At 43.5% G+C, this 15333-nt stretch overlaps 2 long non-coding RNA genes across 2 annotated transcripts in view; both read left to right on the forward strand.

The window, feature by feature from the left end:
* LOC121137467 overlaps positions 1-2175 on the forward strand; it is a 10092-nt gene extending 7917 nt beyond the window's left edge. Inside the window, exon 2 of the long non-coding RNA XR_005874699.1 lies at positions 1479-2175. This is a non-coding gene — a long non-coding RNA (uncharacterized LOC121137467). The remainder of the gene's footprint in view (positions 1-1478) is intronic.
* Positions 2176-6268: 4093 nt separating this feature from the next.
* LOC121137468 lies at positions 6269-12436 on the forward strand. The gene is made up of 3 exons (XR_005874700.1): positions 6269-6541; positions 9528-9904; positions 11196-12436. It is a non-coding gene; the product is annotated as an uncharacterized LOC121137468 (long non-coding RNA).
* Positions 12437-15333: the final 2897 nt, after the last annotated feature.

Consider the following 15333-nt stretch of genomic DNA (forward strand, 5'->3'; position numbering starts at 1 on the left):
CATTCTCGAATACTGGAAAAGCCATTTGTATTTTTCTCCGTTCCTCTAAAGGTAAAAAGGAGTCAGTACCAGTATTCAGCCGAAGCTCATACTGCGGAGGCGCTGAGGGGCGTGAGCCCGCCGGATTTATAGGTGGTGGCCTCACATTCATTTTTGTTTTCAGCGGCCGGTGTCTATCAGGGTGATATCTTTCTTCCTCATACCGTGCCACCTCCTCCTCTAGACCACCTTCTTCGCTAGAATACAGAGTGTCAGAATCAGAATTATCTAGCTCCAAGGCTTCTAGCTCTACTGTAGGGTATAGCCTAGATTCTGGCTTTTTCTTTTTCTTAGATTTGTTAGGGGGTGAATGATCACTCCCTTCTTTCTCTCCCCTTTCTTAACTTCTTGGGGAGGGCCTTTTTTCTTAGACATGTCTTTCCTTTTGCGAGCTCCCATTCTCTCACTCCGTTCAGTTTCTGACATGCTATCCTGAACTTCCTCTAAGGTTCCCTGACTTTCTATTATAGCAGGGTGACAGGCCTCATCCTCCAAGCAGTTTTTAACTAGCTTCCAAATGGCTTTGGTACCTAAGTGGAGATCTCCTTCTGCATGCTTCCTGTCTAGTTCTTTACCTAGCTTGTTCCATGAGGCCACAGTGAGGGACCCGGAACAAGCATACCATGGTGCCACTCTATCTACCTCCTTCACAAAATTTTGAAGTGTTCGTGGTGCAATTTTAAGATCTCTTTGTTTTAGCACAGTCTGTAGGGCAGTAACCACTGACTGTGACAACCCCATCGCGCTAGCGGCTTATCTAAAAACGGCGCTCAACTCCGTTACCAGACTGACAGCACCAGACTGACAGCACCAGACTGACAGCACCAGACTGACAGCACCAGACTGACAGCACCGTTCTGTCAGCACCAGCCACGATGAAGGAGAAGGACAAACAGGACTAGCACCAAAGCCTCCACTGACCCGTCCCACGGTGATGACAAACTAAGGCCAAAGTCGAGAAAGGGGGTATTCAGGATAAAGCATACCTCTCTGAACTTACGTCCCTGCAGTTCTGAATCCGCCCCGTCTTCCGAGGGGTCTCCCGCGGCGCCGGCGATGTTGAAGAGTTCCCGGGTTTCGGCACCAGATGTCCCGCGCTACCGTCTCGCCAGCAAGAACGACGCAGAACACTCGGATCCTTCTGCAGTAAAGCTTTAATGCATCTTGAGAGATAGATGATCAGCTTCTTAGAGGGAGACCCCAAGCTAAGAAACCCAGCCCCTTATATAAGCCTAGGAGCTCCGAGTGAGACGTGTAGAGCCGGGATTGGTGGTTTGCACATCACCCCAGATGACGCCACGGGAGAGGCACAGCTTAAACGGTTAACTCCAACTGACAGCAGATGTCAGCGCCATCTTCTAACGGTTAACTCCAACTGACAGCAGATGTCAGCGCCATCTTCTAACGGCAATAGCGATAGCGAGGGCGGCTCCTCACAGGTTGTCAGTCAGACTAGATCTGTAATCAACTAAGATGGAAGCCAGTAGGCATGCCAGCAAGAAATTCCCTTGATCAGATCGTTTGAAGCAGTAAGAGCCCACCCTCGATGTGAGTGGCACCTTCTGATAACAGCCCAGGTGAAAGGAAATGGAATATGGAAACTTCTCTTCCTGCTTGTTTGCCTTTTCTCCTGGCAAGTTCATCCGTCTTGTTGCTTCATTCCTCCTCTAATCTTAGAACAAGCTTCTTTGAGTTTCCAAGTGGCAGCTCTCCAGGAATACTCCTGGCCTTAAGTGCACGTCTGGGACTGCAGAGACATGAAGCCTCCTGGACTGAGCAACTAGCAGATTCTCAGCCTCTCTGCTTCTGAGCTGACTATCGTTGAACTACCAGGACCACATCCTATAAGCAATATCAGTGTGTGCCTTATGGAACCCTGGCTACTGCATCAGCCTTCCTGTTTCTGGCAAACCCAACCTCACTCTTCTCTAGAAATGGTTCAGTACTGCAGCTAGATACTTACTCTTGTAAGTCCTGCTCAGTGAATTTCTCTAGAGTAATTGGATCAAACCCAAATGACCCAGTCATCCTCCTGTGGGGAGGATCAGCTAGTCACTAACTACTAGGTTTCCTTGGAGTGTTTCGGGAGATGTTCAGATAATAGCTATTAAATAAATCAGAGAGCTGTTCCATGAATTTAAAGCTCTGGACATTTCTGATCTTCTTGATAGCGCTGAAGGGGACCCTGTCAATCATTCTCGTTCCATTTGGTGTACGTCTATTCTTTTCTATTTTCAGCTCCCCTAAAAAGGTTAGAGATGGAGGAAACTTGGCAAACCATCCAGTCAGAATGCTTCAGTGCTTCAGTGAGAAAATGCAGTGGCATGGTTGCCAATGCTGACCCAGATCTTTAGTGACAGATGACATGAAAGTCTTCCCTGGCTCACCAACTTAAAAAGTCTCAGCCATTAAAGGCACTTGCCACCAAGCCTGGTGACCTGAGTTCAATCCCCAGGATCCACAAGGTGGAAGGAGAGAACCGACTCCTTGGGTTAGTCTTCAGCTTCCAGATGTGTACCATGCCATATATGTGGGTGTCCACATACAAAAACAGGTAATGACTTTTAAAAAGGACACCATTTAACTGCTTCAGGTGACTATCATGTATCTTCTACCTGCCTTCTGAATGTTTCCTAATCTTTCCTCTAGGTCATAGTCTTAAGCTTATTATTAATTCAAAGGATTTCCTCTGGGGCAAGGCATGACACTCACATGCTACTAAGTCCTGATATTGATGTAAATAACTAGGCTCCCCAGATGTTGTCACCCATTCATTCACTTTCTACCACCCAGGCCTTAATTCCTGCCCTGGAAAAGAAAAGCTAGGTCTTCTCTCCTGATGGAACCAAGAAGGCTGGATTGGCAGGTATTCCAAGGGAATTATCACTGCCTGCCTAATTTTAAGTCACAACGATCTCAGCACATGTTTGGTATTGTCCCATGATGGTATTTGTAGCTATAAATTCTCTTTTTTTCCCTCAAGACAGCATTTCTCTGTGTAGCCCTAGCTATCCTGGAACATGTTGTTCTGTAGACCAGGCTGGCTTTGAACTCAGAGATCTGCCTCCCAGTCCTGGCATTTAAAGGTGTGCGCCACCACCACTCAGGTTATATTCCCAATATTATACTGCATTCTGAGATAACAAAACCCAGATCATCCTTAAGTATGTTTTCCTAGCTGAACTGTTTTAATCAGGTACAGCTTTAGCTACCTGGGAATAATGAATCTCTACAGACAAGGATTGTGTCTTGCCAGGGTCCAGCCTCAGCCTCAGCTAAGATAAGGAAGGGGTGTTGGCACAAGGAAAAAATCTGGCCACCAGATAGATTGCACCCAAGTGGTCCCAAATACCTTGAGCCACTTTTATTTACACTTTAACATGTGTTTTCTACCAGGCTTACATGAACAGCTTTATTATTGGCTCCTATTTTTTTTTTACTTTTAAGAAATAACATCATAATCATTATAAAAGAGCCCCCATTGTTCTCCTTTATGCTTCCCCAGTACACCTTCCCACCTCCTACATAACCTTATTCTAGACATAGAGTTCAGCATCTTTGCAGGCTTAACTAAATATCAAGCCAGACACATCCTGCTCTTGCAGTACTTATGTCAGCCGGCAGCTACTTGTGTTTACAACAGCAATAGACATGGGTACAATGCTTTAAGGACAACAATATTTCAACCCAGACAGTTCTTTCATGTCTGCCAGATATGATTTTAGACAGTGTCCTTTTCCACAAGAGGGTCCCATGTCTCAATCTCTGCCAGAGGCAGACTTTGACAAAGCGCTCTCTTCCCGTCTCAGTATACCATACTTCTTCCACCAATATAAGCTCCTGTGTGTGGTAAAGATGGATCTATACATCCCATAATTTACATTGCATTTTTTCCCATTGTACCATACTAGATCCCACCAATGATTCTATGCTTGGTGTCCAGGGAACTTACTCTCAACTGTTGACACTATGTGTATTCCTGAGACTTTCTGCCTGTCCTGTATATGTATGCCTTACTCTCTTTTCCAGAATTGTGAGACATGGTTAATGTTCCAAGTGTTGTTTTCTCATATGTACCTAACTATCTCTATTGAGACAGAAAAGTTCCCAAGATTAGAAATTCCAGATAAGGGATTTAAGAAGCATTATCCTCCTTGCTGAATCTTAGGGGGAAATGTTTCAGAAAGAAGAGAATTTCCAGGGAAAATTACAGCTGTTGCATGTGTGACTGACAAAGTAAAACTAAAAACCACACAAAGAATCAACAATATAATGAGAGAGAAAAGAGTCTGCAAGCTGATGAATTTTGAAAAATTGCTATGCTGTCCCACAGTCTACTGGTCCTTGCCAAGTGAGAATCTGTTTCCATGGGTGCCTTGCCCCAAGAAACCCTTTGGACAGGTAGTAATATGTTGATCTGAGACCTGACAGTGTCTTTGGTATTTCTATCTTTACTTTTCCATGGACATGTTGTACTACCTAGTTCAACAGATTGCATAAAAGGCCAAAAATTATGGCCTTCCTGTCAAGACATAAGATCTGTTTCTCCCATTTTTTGACTGTAGTTGGTCATGTGACTTACTCTGACCAATCAACAAAGGTAACTCAAACTAAAATTTGTAAAGTACCTGAGCAACGGGATTGCCCCTTGATGTGTCACTGACCCCAGGATTACTAGGAAAGCTACCTCATACTGAAAATAAGAAAGCCATGTAGAGAAGCAGCTGGCTTCTTCAAAGAGTAATTCTACTGTGGCTCTGTGAACAAGGACACTGTAGGCCACTGAGCCTCTTCTTACATACAGGGTGACTGAGCAGACACAAGTAAGGCCTATGGATTACTGAGCCTGCCAATATAGACCTTCGTAGTCAATCCAAGAAACTGAGATGATCAGCAGTGTACTTTAAGTCATAAAGTGGTATCATTTGTTATACAACAAACACTACCTGATAAACCACTCCTTAAAAAAAGAAAAATCAATTTCTGTTTTCTTCTCCCCTCATTATAGACCCCCATATTCCTATTCTTCAACCCTGATACATTTGGTTGGTATTTTGAGTGTATATGGTATTTTACTTCAATGATACAACAGTAGGCTATGATTGTTAAATAAAATCAGATCATTTGGGGGCCTGGAGAGATGACTCAGAAGATAAAAGCACTTGCTGCTCTTGCAGAGGCCCCAGGTTGGGTTCCCTGGACCCATATCCAGCATCTCACAAATGCCTGGTCCCCACTAGCATCTGAACATAGCAACAGCCACACATACATGCACCCAAATAAAAATAAGTAAATAGATTCATTTTTAAAATTGGATCAATTGCAGATGTAAACATAAATCCATCTTGATAAGATGTTTTAAGCCTGCATGTTCTTTCATAGGCTTTGGAATCTCTGGGAGAAAAAATGTCCCCAATTCTCTCTGTGTTCAACAATTTTAGCTCCAAATGACTTCCCCAGTGGACACAGCAGCTGTCTTAGATCTACTTAATGAGCCTCGCTGGTTTAAATTTCCTCTTTTATTAAAAAATGCCAGTAATTTTCTCCTTCTTGACAAACTTCCTTTTAGAACATGTAAACTTTTGGAAAACCTAAAATTGCATCACTATTTTATCTCCAACACCGTTCCAGGCTTCCAGATCATGATTTCAAATGCCTCAAATTGGATGTCTTGGGAAGTTGCTTCCAAATATTCATTCCTTATGCACATGTCTTCATACCCATTATGAACATTTTTCATTCCTCCAATAAACTGAAGATAAACCAGAAACCTAGTAAAAATCAGTCCTTGCTCTCAAAGATCCTCCAGCATATTGAAAAAGTATAAAAATGAATTTCTGGTCGGGTGTGGGTGGCACATGCCTTTAATCCCAGCACTCAGGAGGCACAGGCAGGTGGATCTCTGTGAGTTCGAGGCCAGCCTGGTCTACAGAGCGTGTTCCAGGACAGCCTCCAAAACAATACAGAGAAACCCTGTCTCAAAAAAAAATTTAAAAAAAAGAATTTCTGCCATTTTCTAGTTAATATTTGATCACTGGTTGAAAAAGACGGATTTCTCTGAGTGGTATGATGACCCTGAGAGATAAGAAGAACCTGCAGACCTGTTCCTAACGGTCCTATCATGATTACATCACAGCTTGAGCCACACGACCCCACAGGAATCTGGACAGTGGTAAGCAACTGTGTGGCATTCCTGTAGATTTCTACAAGCGATAAACCACAGCTGTACTGGTGTGGTGTCGCAGTAGAGTTTGATGACAAATTGTGGGTTGCTCTGCAGCAGCCCCTCCTAATCCCATTTGCCCATGACTCATCCATTCCAGTCTTCACGTCTATAAATCAACAGGGAGAGCCACGCTCTGAATCCTTCATTCTGCATTGGTCTCTGCTGTTGGAATCATCTTAGCCCAAGACAGGAAAAGAATTTTGCTTTGATATTTTCCAAATTTCAAACAAAGTGTCTCCTGGATTTTGTACCAAACAGAACCTCCCAGCTCTGAAGGTGGGTGTGAGAAATAGGAGTGTCTGAGGAGGGGCAGGGAACCCAGAGGGGAAAGTCTCATGGAAATAGGCTTGTTTTGATGGGTATTTTTTCATTTGTTTTGTTTTGTTGCCACAGCTCATTACTGTAATTTTAGTCACACTGTCTTGTTAACAATAGAATTAAAAACACTCAGCAGAGTAAGAACAAACAAAGTTATATAAATGAGCAGGCACCTGATAATTTGGGATGTAATTACTACAAGGAAGAGGAACTCACTCAGGGCCAGAAGAGAGCTTACTGGAAGCATAAAAGATCAGAGCTGCAATGGTTTCATACATGTGGTCCTTCCCCATTCAAGTTTGTATGGAAGATTTGATAGCACTTTCATGGGTGTGGCATGTGCTTGCTGCTTAGTGAGCCTGTATAGTACTGACCATTGTAGCTGATCAAGCTGTGGTCCACAGTAGCCTCCTCTACTGGTGCTGGCCTAAGATGCTCACACACCCTACATCTACATGAATACAGGCCACAATAACTATCTAACCACAGTTTGGGTGCTTTTCACTCCAAACTTACAAGAGCCACTAATGGATTCACCTTGGTCAGGTGTCTGTACAGTATCCAATCACATACCAACTGGAGGGATGAGCTCTCTCGATATGCAGTCTCTTTGGGGAGGGTATTATGATTGGAGAACGGTATTTCAGGAGATTGGGTATGAAAGAAAAGGTTAGCATTTAAAGTACAAATATGCTACTATCCCAAAACCATCGTGTTAACATTTCAGTGTGTTCTTTAGCTAACATGTTGTAAGGGAAGGGCAGAAGGAGGTATATAAGGCATAGTTGATCTATCTTACAAGTAACTCGTGTTTTAAGCTTTTCTTTTGTGTGTGTGCATATGTTATGTGTACGTGTGCACAGTTGCACATGTGTGCACATGCCCATAAAGGCTAGGAAACAACCTTCCCATGTTGTTTCTCAGGTGCCATCCAGCTTTCTCTGTTTGAGGTCTCTCATTGGCCTGGAACTTGCTAAGCAAACCAGACAGGAAGGTGGTGAGCCCTGTGGATCCACCAGTTCCTGCCTCCACAACACTGGGGTTACAAGCACACATCACCACACCTGTCTTTTCTTTTAAGACTTATTTGAATTTTTAATAATGTCTATGCATGGTAGGGGTGAATTGTGCACATGCATGGAGTGCCTGAGGAGACCAGAAGAGGTCAGATCCCTGAGACTTGTGGTTACAGGTCAGTGTGAGCCACTCCATGTCTGTGTCTGTGCTGGAAAACAAACTCAGTGCCCTGGGAGAGCAATAGGAGCCTTGAAGCACAGGGTCATCTCTCCAGCCCCATGCTTGGCTTTTTCTTATAGGTTATAGGCTCTGGGGATTGACCTCAAATCCTCCTGTTTGAAAGGCAAGTGCTTTAGTGACTAGGCTATCTCCCCAGGCTGTCCTGGACTCCACTGAATAAAATACCATAAGCTTTGTATCTTGTCATTAAAATCTTTCAAGTACTTTGATGATGGCATAATATCCCACTACGGGGGATTACTGTAATTTATTAACGGTTGCATTCACATGTAATTTCCATATGTCTAGCATTTTATACAAAGCCACCTTTGTGCTTTAAGGAGTGGTATGATGCAATATAAAGGCAATGGACTTTCCGTTAGAAGGTCTGAGTCATACGCCTAGGTGACTCCCTTCTAGTTTTGCAAATTGACATTTAATGACTTATTACCTTATTCTTACTTATTATTGCTGTAGCTTTCATTTCTGATTATTTCCTTAGAGATACCTACCCTTGAGATTTATTAGGTGGAGTTGATACTTACTTTTTGTTGTTGTTGTTTTGTTTTTGGTTTTTCCAGACTGTCCTAGAACTCGCTCTGTAGACCAGGCTAGACTCGAACTCACAGAGATCCGTCTGCCTCTGCCTCCCAAGTGCTGGGATTAAAGGCATGTGCCACCAACACCTGGCAATACTAATTTTTTTTTTTACTTCCAAGTTCATACCAACGTCTACTCCCATCTGCAATGATTAAGTGGAGTCACTGTAGTTCCAACTCTTATACATTTGGAAAAACAAAACACAGGACAACATGTTATGACAGAGAGGAGGTTTTGCCAGTCTGATTCACCGATTTAGTTGTCCAAAGTTTAAAGTGATTATGAACACATGGTCCCCAGACCAGTAACATCGATGTCCACCTGGGATTTTGTTAGAACAGATTCATATTCATCAAGTTTTTCTTAGACTTACTGAATCCGAAACTCAGAATGAGAGCCAGGATCTGAGTGTTTGTGTGTGTGCCTCTGTGTGTGTGTGTGTGTGTGTGTGTGTGTGTGTGTGTGTGTGCTGATTTAGTTAGGATGACTGAGGTCAGGGTTATATTTGATGCGACCTTCCCAATTCTGCTACTACTAGTGCTTGTCACACGCTCAAATTTCATTTCGGTGCTGGGGATGAAGCTCAGGTCTTTATTCTTGTACGGCAAGCACTTTGCTGACTGAGCCATCTTTCCAGGCACAGGATTTGAGTTTTAAGAAACACTGAAGAACCCTTGTCAAGCCCTCAGAAGTGTTTGCCACTTTCCTTTAAATATAAAATTCCATTTTCTGGGCCCTGTCCATTTATAAGGGGTGGTATCATGTGACATAGAGACAATGAGTTGTCATTGAGAAGTACAACAATGTTGCCCTGGGAGATTCCCTAGTGGGTGTGCCCAAACACACGTGATAATGACTCTCAGGCTGTGGTCTCTTATGGTCAGGGTGGAAATGTCTCTGTATCATTTAGCCCAAATGTGGCACTGGAAGGAAATTTTAAGCTAAGTTACACCAGATGTTTCATGGTTATGCAAGAATGCAGAACATAACATGTTTTCCTCACTAGATAAAAACACGCTGTAAGTTTTCTTTAGCACTGTGACTAGAGCTTACCAAAGGGGGTAGAGTGACCACCCTTCAGGCAGTCATCACCCCTCCTTCTCCCCAGGGCGAAGGGCAATCAGGCCAAAGAGAAGGAAGAAGACAATGCTCTCAAGTCCGGGCCTGCAACATCTGGGGCGTATAAAACAAAGGTGACATTGTGGAGTACGAGAGCACATGCTGCTGCTTCTGCTTCAGACTGTCTCCTTCAGAATGGCTCCAGGAGGTGTGACCCCAGTGCTCATCTCAAAATAATGCAGATGGGAGCTGCAGCAGCGAAATGAGAGAGGAAAAAGGGAGAAAATTATTTCCAGTTCTTTTCAAAGAGCGCATCAGACATGCCTGTCTCCTTCACCTCAATTTAACAATGCCCCACTTCTGAGATCTCCCACACCTTTGTCTCATGGCTTCTTCAGAAGACTGCTCAATGGTGCCATTGGAAAGGTGATGATGGGATGTTAGCTAACATGATGATAAATCTATGCTGTGCCAATTCCAGCCACACAGTCTTTAGCAGGTGCAGTGGGATCATCTTGATTGGATTGAGAAGTGCCTAGATAGTGGTTCTCAACCTCTGGGTCTCGACCCCTTTGCAGGTCTAATAACCTATTCACAGGGGACTATCAGATACTTTATATTAGGATTTGTAATGGTAGCAAAATTCCAGTTATGAAGTAGCAGTGAAAATAGTGTTATGGTTGGGAGGGCTGCCACAACATGAGGAACTGTATTAAAGAATCACAGCATTAGGGAAGTTGAGAGCCACTGGCCTAGATTAATAAAGTAGACATCAGAGTGTATCTGTGAGGACATTTCCAGAAAGAATTAAACAAGGGAAAATGTGTCCTGAATGAGGGTGGCACCATCCAGTGGTCTAGAGTCCCAAAGGGAATGGGGGGGGAGAAAGACAGACAGAAAGAGGAGAGGGGAGGAGGAGGAGACCCACTAGTGACGAATTCTCATTTCCTCACTTTCTGGGCGCTCACTCTCACTCCAATCCCTGGCTGCTGAGGTGGCTGGTCATCTCTGCCTCACCCTCCTGCCATGACGGACTGGAGCCTTGAAAACCACAGCTCAAGTAAAGCTTTCCTCTCTTATATTGTGTTGTTTAGATGCTTTGTCATAGACAAAAGCTAACAGTACATGGCACTGGCACTAACATCTCATTGGGATGGCTGCGGGGACTAGAGGAGGCCACATTTAATGTCATTCCTGTCTCCTTCCTTGCAGTACTTCAGTGTGCCTCAGTCCCCTACCTAGTTGTGGGGAGGGGATCAGGGAGCACAAAAACACTGCTCTGATATTCAGAAAGATCCACTAAATCCCCTCATGCTTTGGGACATTCCTCCATAGTGAGGAAGCACTAGTCTAACCGTTGTTGTCTTTGAAAACGCATACTCCTCACAGCCTTGCTAATGGAAAGCTGGAAAATGGCTTCCCTTCACAAAGTCTGGCCTGTGTGACTCGGTCCCTATCCTAGCTAAACCTCTTGAGGCAGGAGAAAGAAGGCAGAGAACAGACTCTGAGAAGGAATAGAAACTTCACTTGGCCCTTCAAAATTCCTGCCTATATCAGTCACTAGCAGAATTCTTCACAACAAAGCACCCACCACTTAAACCTATCACCAGATCCCCAGCCCAGGTTTCCTTCAGGTTGGATCTGACACTGAGTTGACCTGGAGTTCAGAACAACTCCAGCACCCTTTCTCAACTTAAATGTCTCCTTATCTTTTCAGAGGCCGATCATCCAATGAGCTTGAGCGCAAACAAGGAGGCACTTACTCTTTTGAGTCTGTCAGGGTTTTTCAGGCCCTTCCACCCAGACTTCTCACCAGGTAATATCATAAATAATCTGTTCTGATAGGCTTTAACCATAAACCCAACACAGCCTAGAAATAATTTCAGCTGAGAAATTGCCTAGATCAGATTGGTCTGTGGCCAAGTCTATGGGGGAGTGTCTTGATTATAAATTTATATGGGGCAATCTGGCCAGGCCCACAGTGGGAGGAACCATTCCTTCGGCAGTTAGTCCTGGACTATTTGAGAAAGTTATTTGAACATAAGCCTGCCTGCCAGTAAGAAAGAAATATCTTCCATGGGTCCTTCTGTACTTCTTTGGCTGTGAAGTTAGTTTCTTGATCAGAGGCATGCTGTGTGGAATAGCAAGCATGCCTGCTTTCAACTTCTTGCCTTGAGTTTCTGCCTTGCCTTCCCTCAACGATGAACCTGGAATTATGAACTGCAATAAACTGAATTGCTTTTGGTCAAGGTATTTGTTACAGTATCAGAAAGGAAACTAGAATAGCATCCAAGCTCTGAAGCACTGCCCAAGGATCTGTGGCCATTCCCTTTAGTAGAGCTCAAGTTTAACTAATCACCACTTTGAGACTTTCTCTATTGGCCCCACCCTCTATGCTGGGCAACAGCCTGTCCACTGAGTATCTCTGATACTTCGCTGGGCACAGTTGTGTCCACAGGCACCACAGCTAATAAGGAGCCCAGGAGGTGCCAAAGCTGTGGGACAATGTTCTGCATAGTAGCTGAGAATACTCCTCCATGTGTAAGCTCACCTGCCAGAATCCCAAAGTCATATTCTTTCTGTCCAGTAAGTTGTAAGGGCTTTAGAGGAACATCACTTTCCATTTTGATGGAGTCTCCTTAATTTCTAATGGAATTCAGATCTACAACCATCGGTTGTAAACAAGGGCTAGGTTTGGGCCCGGGCATTCAAGCACCAGTTGGGCACTGATCTGAGCCCCAAATCATTCATCCTTTCTGACAATGGAGACTTTGTTAGTGGGGCAGGCTTGTGGTGCCTGGCTGTCCCAGCTCTGGGATGAGTATTCTCCTGTAGCGTCTTCAGAATCTGCAGTTCCCAGAAGGTGCCAGATCCATGCAGATCTTACAGAGGTCACAATTTGGACTCCTGCTGGGACTTTCATTTTTGGGTTGTTTCTTCCACACCAGAATACTTAAAAGAAAGGATGGGATTTTTCTTTTAATTTAATTATATTTACATAAGTAAGTTGTGTGTGTGTGTGTGTGTGTGTGTGTGTGTGTGTGTGTGTACAAACATGCCACAGAAGGTGTGTAGAAGTTGGAGGATAACTCATAGGAATCAGTTCTCTCTATCTACAGTATAAGTTCTAGGGATCTAGCTCAGGTCTTCAGGTTTAAAGGCAAATCCCTTTATCTGCTAAGCCATCTCACCAGTTCAAAGATAGGATTTTATTTGCTTTTGTAATTTACAGAGATGACATAATACACCTGAGAAATCCATTCTGGAATTTCCCAGTATCTTAGTAAACTCTAGAAAGATCCTGGGCTTGAATTAATTAGGTTAGTTGCATGTTGAAGTCTGGAGAGCCAATAGCCATACCCCAGATCAGTAGAAAATTTGGATATGAAAGGTCTGGTATGTGTGCTCTTAATTGAACAGAGTATGCAAAAACTGGTTAAACTTCCCAGATGATTCTAATGTCCAGAATCCTTGACCTAACATAGTCCACATCCTGTTCAAGTCAGCACTTTGGCTGTTGTGTGTTTTCTAGGGGTTGGTGGGTCAGAGATGGGATCTCCTTTCTCACCATAATGGACAGTTGTTCACTCTGCACCCTATAGTATTCATTTACTTCTAACACATCACACTCCCCACTAACTTGGTCAACCAGTCATTAACAAGGCAACAATTGCACGCAAAGTTTGAATGCATGCTCTGATGTGTGTGCTAAAACAGTATAACTATATGCTGTACCAGTTGCTTTTCTCAATGCTGCGACAAAATATTCAACAGCATGACTTGATGAGAAGGAACTTATTTTGGTTCATGCTTGGAAGGGATGTAATCTGTCATGGTGACAAGGCAAGGTGGCATGCAGGCGTCAAAGCCAGGGCACCAACAAGGTAGTAAAGACACATAGGAGCTTCGTATGAACTTCATGCCCCTCACCCACAGAAATTCACTTCCTCCAGCTAGCTTCCACCTCATAAAGATGATACAACCACCCCAGACAGCACCACCACCTGGGTATAAAGTGTTAAAACACCTGATCCTGTGGAGGACATTCCAAATATGCAAACTGTAACACATACACCAAGGAAACTCTTGCTCTAGCAGCAATGTGATATTTTTGTTTTCGCATTTATTTAGTGGAGGAGGTTACACAATGTGACATGGCATGCATGGAGGTCAGTGGTCAAGTCTCTTCTTCCACCTTGTGGGTTCTGAGGATCGAATCAGGTCATCATCAGCCTTGGCAGCAAGCACCCTTATCCACTAAGCCATCTCACTGACCCCAATGTGTCATTTTTTAAATGGTGGGACTCAAACTTGAGATAATGTTACTTGTTTTTGGAGGATACTTCACACTTGAGAGTAGGTGACAGTACAGTAACCAAGGGCCTTCCAGAAGCCACAGCCATCTCTGCCATTTGCAACAGAGACTGAGATCCTATTTATTACATTAACAATGTAATTCTTATAAAGGAGTTAGACGGAAACATAAAGAATCTACTCCCCCATCACATAACTGCCTGCCGTAGCAGAACCATATTATTCCTTTTTGAATACTGCATCATTTTTAGCATATAATTTTCATACTTTGAGCATACAATAAATAGATTGCTAAATCTCTTAAATTCAGATTCTAGAAATTGGAGGACTGATATCCAAATTTATTGAGCAACTATTATATCTTGGGGCCCAAGCTAGGTACTTCCCTACTATGTCACTCAAATTTAGAGTTCATATTATGTCTTAGCATTAGAATTAATACTAAGTGATGGTTACAATATAATCTAAGCTGGTATTAGAACATTACCTGGGGGCTAGAGAGATGCCTCAGAGGTTAAGAGCACTGCCTGATCTTCCAGAGGACCTGAGTTCAATTCCCAGCAAACACATGGTGGCTCACAACCATCTGTAATGAGATCTGGTGCCCCCTTCTGGCCTGCAGGGACACATGCAGGCAGAACACTGTATTCATAATAAATAAATAAATCTTTAAAAAAAAAAGAACATTATCTCAAAGTATAGTGGATTAAGTAGGACATGAGTTTCATCTGTTCTTTCCCAAATCATAGTTCGAATTATCATACACAAACGAGTCCAGAACTTCCTTTTAGCTCAAGAGGTTTCCATCTCTGAGCCTGACATGGCTGCTCTAGCCAATTCTAGCAATGGGTGGAGTGAGATGGTGAGGGAAGTATATCCTAATTTCCAGGGGTGGCAATATATACATACGTGTGTGTGTGTGTGTGTGTGTGTGTGTGTGTGTGTGTGTGTGTGTGTTTGGTAGTTATAGTCTGATTGTTGTAACAATAGTCAAAGCAGTTGGATGAATATAACTAATTGGTTGGGCATGTATCCATCTAAAAAACTGGAGGGGGCAAAACTAAATAAGGGACACTAGATACTGATTGACAGTTCACATTAGAACTGCTGAGAATAAGAATCCGTAAGTGGCCAGCTCTGCAGACCAGGCTGGTTTTGAACTCACAGAAACTTACTTGTCTCTGCTTCCCAAGTGCTGGGATTAAAGATGTGTGCCACCACTGCCGGGCTAAGCATCCTAGTTCTTATTGAAGTTGGGAATAAACTACAGGAAGGTGCTGGGTATTAGCCCAGAAAAAGTCTTCATTTTGCCAGTGAAGTTTGGATTAAGTTGGCTCTGAAAGGCTGAAGGTGTGGAAATTAAGGATTCACCAGACCCAGTATGAATGATTAGTGGAGTTTTATTGGTGGAAGAATTTACATAGAAAACAACAAGCGGCATTCCAGCTCTAAGGACACAGCCCTACCTCCTGGATGCTCTCTGCGACTTCAGGCTCCACCTCCTCTCGCCTCCCAGCCCCATCCTTTCCCTTTAACCAGTC

The sequence above is a fragment of the Mesocricetus auratus genome, unplaced genomic scaffold, assembly GCF_017639785.1.
Source record: "Mesocricetus auratus isolate SY011 unplaced genomic scaffold, BCM_Maur_2.0 Super-Scaffold_100691, whole genome shotgun sequence".
Lineage (NCBI taxonomy): Eukaryota > Metazoa > Chordata > Mammalia > Rodentia > Cricetidae > Mesocricetus > Mesocricetus auratus.